Here is a 6,628-nt window from a genome sequence, read left to right on the forward strand (position 1 = left end):
GAAGACAAATATGTGTGTCCTTCATTCCTTCTTGGAAGAACAAAATACTCACTGGAGGAAATACAAGGAAAAAGAGTGCAGCAGGGATTGAGGAAAAGGAGATCCAGAGCCTGCCTCACATGGGGATCCATCCCATATGCAGCCACCAATCCTAGTCACTATTGCTGATGCCAAGAAGTGATTATTGACAGGAGCCAGATATGGGTGTCTCCTGAGAGGTTCTGCCAGAGCCCTACTGATACAAGCGAGGATGGTTGCACCTAACCATTGGACTGAACAAGTGACCCCAACAGAAGACTTAGAGAAAAGACTGAAGGAGCTGAAGGAGTTTGCAACACCATAGGAAGAATTACAATATCAACCAAGCAGACTACACCAGTGCTCCTAGGGACTAAGCCACCAACCAGTGAGTACACATGGAAGGACCCATGGCTCCAGCCACATATGTAGCAGAGGATGGCATTGTCCAGCATCAATAGGAGGAAAAGCCCTTGGTCCTATGAAGGTTCTTTTCCCCAATGTAGGGTAAAGCCAGGACATTGAGGTTGGAGTGGGTGGATGGGTGGGATTGGGAGCATCCTCATAGAAGCAGAGGGTTGGGGAAAGGGGTATAGGAGAGGGGGGAGGGGATAACATTTGAAATGTAAATACATAAAATATCCAAGAAAAAATAAATTTAAAAAAAGAAATTAAAGACTTTCTAGAATTTAATGAAAATTAAGGCACAGCATACCCAAACATATTGGACACAATGAAAGCAGTGCTAAGCTTATAGCTCTGAGTGCCTTCAGAAAGAAATTGGAGAGATCCTACACTAGCAGTTTAACAGCACAGCTGAAAGCTCTAGAACAATGGGAAAAAACACACCCAAGAGGAGTAAACAGCAAGAAATAATCAAACTCAGGTCAGAAATCAACCAAGTAGAAACAAAATGAACTATAAAAAGAATCTATACAATACAAACTATACAAACAAGGACATGTGTTTTACTATGTTTAAAGAAGCCTTATTTATAGTAGTCAGAAGCTGGAAACAACCCAGATATACCTCAAGAGAAGAATGGACACAGAAATTGTGGTACATTTACACTATGGAATACTACTCAGCTATTAAAAGCAATGACTTCATGAATTTTGCAGGCAAATGGATGGAACTAGAAAATATCCTGAGTGAGGTACCTGAGACCCTAAAGGACACACATGGTATGTTTTCACTGATAAGTGGATATTAGCCCAAAAGCTCAGAATACTCACAATACAACTCACAGACCGTATGAAGCTTAACAAGAAAGAAGACCAAATTGTAGAGGATTCAATCCTACTTGGAAGGGGGAACAAAATAATCACAGGAGGTAGGGTGAGGGAGAAACCTGAGGGGGGGAAGGATGGGCAGATTCAGATATGGGAAAAGACAGAAGAGAAGTCCAGAGGGTCAGGAGAATGAATAGAAACATGTAGCAGTGGGAGTGGGGAACAGGGGTAATCACTATAAAGTCCTAGATACCAGGGAAGCGAGAAGTTACCAGGAATCAACAGGGATGACATTATCCAAAGTACCCAACAGAGGAAAGATAGAACCTGAAGAGACCACCTCCAGTAGATAGTCATGGCCCCCAATTGAGGGATGGGGTCACCTACCCATCTCAAAATTCTTAACACAGAATTATTCCTGTCTAAAAGAAACACAGGGACAAAAATGGAGCAGAAACTGAAGGAAAGGCCACAAAGAGACCATCCCACCTTGGGATCCATCCCATCTACAGACATCAAACCCAACACTATTGCTGATGCCAAAAAGTGCTCCCAGACATGAGCCAATATGGCTGACCTCTGAAACGCTCTGCCAGCATCTGACTAAGACAGATACAGATACTCACAGCTAACCATCAGACTGAGCCTGGGAACCCCAATGGCAGAGTTAGGGAAAGGACTGAAGGAGCTAAAGGGATTTTCAACCCCATAGGAAGAACAACAATATCAACTAACTAGACCCCCCACCACCAGAGCTCCCAGGGACTAAACTACCTACTAAAGAGTATACATGGATGAGCTACATATGTAACAGAGGATCACCTCATCTGGCATCAATGGTTGTGGAGGCTTGTTGCCTCAGCATAGGGTAATTCTAGAGGTGTGAGGCAGGAGTGGGTGGCAAAGGGGAAGGGAGTGCGATGGGGAATTTGTGGACAGCAGACCAGAAAGGGGGGCAACACTTGAAATGTAATTAAATAAAATAACAAATTAATAAAAAATAATGAATATTGGGGACTGTCCAGGCAACCAGCTGTCTCTGCCAATTATGTTTTGGACACTATATCTTTAATGCTTAATACTTATTCAGGTAAAATTTAATTCCTTCTCAAATCTCTAACAGAGTTGAAAACTTGTTAGAGTTTCACAATTAAACTTAAGTTACTTAACATTAAAGAAGATGTTCCACATTTTAAAAGATGGTTTTCCGATGGTAATACAGGTTGAAATTAAACATTATTGAGGTACAGAATTATAAACTCTTTAAGTTAGGATAAATGATAAAATATTTTATCTAAGTTGTCAAATAAATATTATAAATGTATATCATACCTTATAATTTATAATTGTTATAATTGTGTTCAATTTATATCTGAGAGAAAAGAACCTTTTTAACTGGATAAAAAGGGGGAAATATAGCTGCTTGTATTCTAATGTTAATTTGGGTCCTACAAAAAACTGATGGCATGAGAGGCTCTCCATGTACCTTCTAGGAACCCAACTCCAGTTAATTCTGATTGGTACATAAAGATGCCAGCAGTCAATAGCTGGAAAGGAGACAGACATAGATAGGGTTTAGGCTTTTTGGGCTTGGGACCATGAGAAAGGGAAAGGGGGATGGGTCTGCCATGCCTTAGAAGAGTGTAGAGGAGAGGGGAGAAGAAAGAGGCCATGGAAGGAGGAGGAGGAGCAGGAGGAGGAGAAGAAGAAGAAGAAGAAGAAGGAGGAGGAGGAGGAGGAGGAGGAGGAGGAGGAGGAGGAGGAGGAGGAGGAGGAGGAGGAGGATGAGAAGGAGGAGGAGGAGGAGGGGGAGAAGGAGGAGGAGGAGGGGGAGAAGGAGGAGGAGGAAGAGGAGGAGGAGGAGGAGAAGGAGGAGGAGAAGGAGAAGGAGAAGGAGAAGAAAAGAAGAAGAAGAAGAAGAAGAAGAAGAAGAAGAAGAAGAAGAAGAAGAAGAAGGAGGAGGAGGAGGAGGAGGAGGAGGAGGAGGAGGAGGAGGAAGAGGAGGAGGAGAAGGAGGAGGAGGAGGAAGAGGAGGAGGAGGAGGAGGAGAAGGAGGAGGAGAAGGAGAAGGAGAAGGAGAAGGAGAAGAAAAGAAGAAGAAGAAGAAGAAGAAGAAGAAGAAGAAGAAGAAGAAGAAGAAGAAGAAGAAGAAGAAGAAGAAGAAGAAGAAGAAGAAGAAGAAGAAGAAGAAGAAGAAGAAAGAACATGCAAGACGGGAAACAAGAGCCACCATATAAAATGGCCAAGAAAACATGGGCCAGAGGGCTGCTCAATTGAGTCAAGAACAGCCAAGAAACATAGAAATTAGTAAGTGATAATGGGGTTATGGATAGAAAATAGATTCTAACAACATGGAGGTTAGACAATTGCCAAGCTATTGTGCTGCCTAATATATATTAAAATATAAAGGCTGTATGTATGTCTTTCATCCAGGAACATAAACCATTGAGAAGAGAAGGAACCCCACAGTGGGATTTATTTAAAAAAATAATACTACACCTTCCCCCATATAGGTTCCAAAAATAAGACTTGGGTCATTAGACTTGGCGACAAGCACCTTTAATCACTGTCTCTCTAGCTGGCCTCCTACCTGCTCTCTTCATCTTATGGTGGAGTGGTAACCAGTTCTATAAGAGAAGAAAAAGAATTAAAAGTTATAAACTTGGAAACAAAGTTATAAAAATATCTGTTTTTAAAGCTGTTGGAACTCAGAGGGGTTAGCAAGTTCATAGCACTCAAGGATTGATTTACTAACACAGTTTTATTTCTATAAATAACTCAAGTTAATGTGATGAGTACTTTTAACTGACACAACCTAGAGTCATCTGAGAAGTGAGTCTTAATGAAGGGTAATCTACATTTAGTTGGATTTGAGCATGTTTGTATGAGGTTATCTTAACTTATGTGGGAGGATCCAGCCTACTGCGGGTGGCACCATTCTCTAGGCAAGGAGTTCTGAATGTGTAAGAAATAAGAAATATAGCAAAGATAATAAGCAAGCAAAGACATTAAATATTCTTGCTTCTTACTGTAGATGTGATGTGGTCAGTAGTTTTGTTGATGGGGTTTAACTTAAAATTGTGATCCAGAAGTAATCCATTCTCCTCTACATTTCTACAAAAATGATACTAGAACAATTGGAAGCTGAAATAAAATGTCATAAAATATGAACTACTTATAAGTAAATCTGAAACTATTATGCAGATTTGTATCCCTAAAAGACTTTGCATCCTTATATAAATATATATATGGAGATACTTGAATACTTACATAACTATACTTTGTACACTTACAAGAGTGTTTTCTTATGAATTTATCTGTAAGATCAAACATCATCACAACCAAAATTCTAGCAGGATTTGTAGAAATGGACAAGTATATTTGAGAACATGGAACACTGCTTCTCAACTGGTCACCTGGACCACAACGTTTACCAGTATCTGCTTTTCATTTTTTCCCTTCTGTAGAAAAGGAAATCCAGCTGCATGGTCTTAGTCTCCTGTACAAGGTAGATTCTGACCTCTGCCTCCCAGGAATCATAACGATTAATATATGGAAGCATATTAATATGTGATTAGAAATGAAAATGATATCAATTTATCAGTTTTTCCATGAAGAAGAATGTACACAAGCAGAATGGACTGTCCAGGGGGAGTCTGAGAATTCAAGAAAGACCAGGCAACTGCCGTTCAACCCTTATTCACAGAACACTTGCCATGATGGTGTAATGGTAAACAGTCAGGCATAACGCGGAAGTCCTAAACCAGCATAGTAGGTTTAGAATAATGAGGAGTGCTGCTGAGCAGAGAACTAGGAACCCCTAGAGCTCAATTCCGAGAGTCTACAAGTCTTTGATTCCAAGAAAGGGGAAAAATCCCCCTTCTCTTCTAATAAAACAAATGTGTCTTATGTGCCTGGCTTGTGGCTTGGCAGTGGTTGACCGAGGGCAACAGAATAAAGAATCCCCAAGCCCATGAAAGCGTCCTCCCGCAAAAACAAAGAAAAATTTGCATGTTGTCTTTGTTAATTAGATCCATCTTGTACACGAGAGCTCCTTGCATCCCTGCCAAATGGAAATACCAAACACATGGCCTCAGGCCGCTCTTATCCTCAGGAAAGCTTGGAAGGGAGTCTGCCAAAAAAGCAAATCTGTTGCCAAGAAAGTTACCCTATGGGCATTGCCCTCTTCCCCGGGCTCTGGAAAATGCTTCTGGGACTCTCTGCTGGAAACTGAGGCAGCTATGAAGCAGCCTAAATTAGAGTGAGAAGACGGTTTGGTGTGAGAGTGATCTAGGCTCATTCCTCTCAGGACTAGCACAGAAATAGGGGAAAATCTAGGAAAACAAGATGTTCTTAGACACATGGCTTTTAGGCACACCAGGCCAACAGGGAGGCATGAGTCCAAAGGAATAGACTTGTTAGATTCAGTCAGGGTGGAGATCGGCAGGGGACAGGGTTGACTTTTTTTTTTAAGGTACCTTGATTCTACTCCTTCATTGACATCATCTCCACAGTTTCTTCTCTGGGACATTCCTTGGGTCTGTGGGTAGATGTCTGGCCACAGCCGTAGACTCTTGGAGCAGACCTGGAATATTTCAGACTGAGTGAATGGACAACAAACCATTGTTTGCTTTGCTATTGACTGCTCTGCTGAGTATTTCAGGGCTTGTATGCAGCCCCCCACCTCTGCTCATACTTTTCCTTCCTTGGGTCTTCCCTGCATTCTTGCCTGTACAATTCCTACTTTTCTTCACAGTGTTATATCAAGTGTTCTTTCTTTGTAGAGTGTGTGTGTGCATGTGTGTGTGTGTGTGTGTGTGTGTGTGTGTGTGTGTGTGTGTGATATGTTTGCAGGTTCCTAAAGAGGCTAGAAGAGGAGGCTGAGTCCTCCCTCCCCCTGCCAGAGCTAGGCTTACCAAACTCTGATCCCCTGCAAAAGCAAAAAGTGCTCTTAACTTAGAGCCATCTCTCCAGCCCCCAAGTGCTACTTCACTCATGACTTTTTTCTCTATTCCAATTCATGCCCTTTCCTAGCATGCCAAGTTCCCTCTCAGCAGATATTTGTATCTTTCATTACAAATATGTGCCTACAATCTTCTTGATTTACATTTTAAAGTATGTGTCTATGACCTGATGTGCATGTGAGTGCAGGTACCCAGAGATGCCAGACCCCATGATGTGGGTGCTTTGAGCCGAACTCCAGTCTTCCACAAGAGCAGTATGTGTTCTTGACTGTGGAGCCATCTCTACAACCCTGAATGTAAACGTCACAAAATGGGATCATCTATGTAGATCTGTGAGCATTGGTTATGCCTTACTCTTCTCTGAATCGCCTCATGTCCTCCAAGGAAGGCCTGTGCTTCCTCCCAGCACAATGA

Source organism: Rattus norvegicus, chromosome 2 (assembly GCF_036323735.1).
Source record: "Rattus norvegicus strain BN/NHsdMcwi chromosome 2, GRCr8, whole genome shotgun sequence".
In the NCBI taxonomy this organism is placed as follows: Eukaryota; Metazoa; Chordata; class Mammalia; order Rodentia; family Muridae; genus Rattus; species Rattus norvegicus.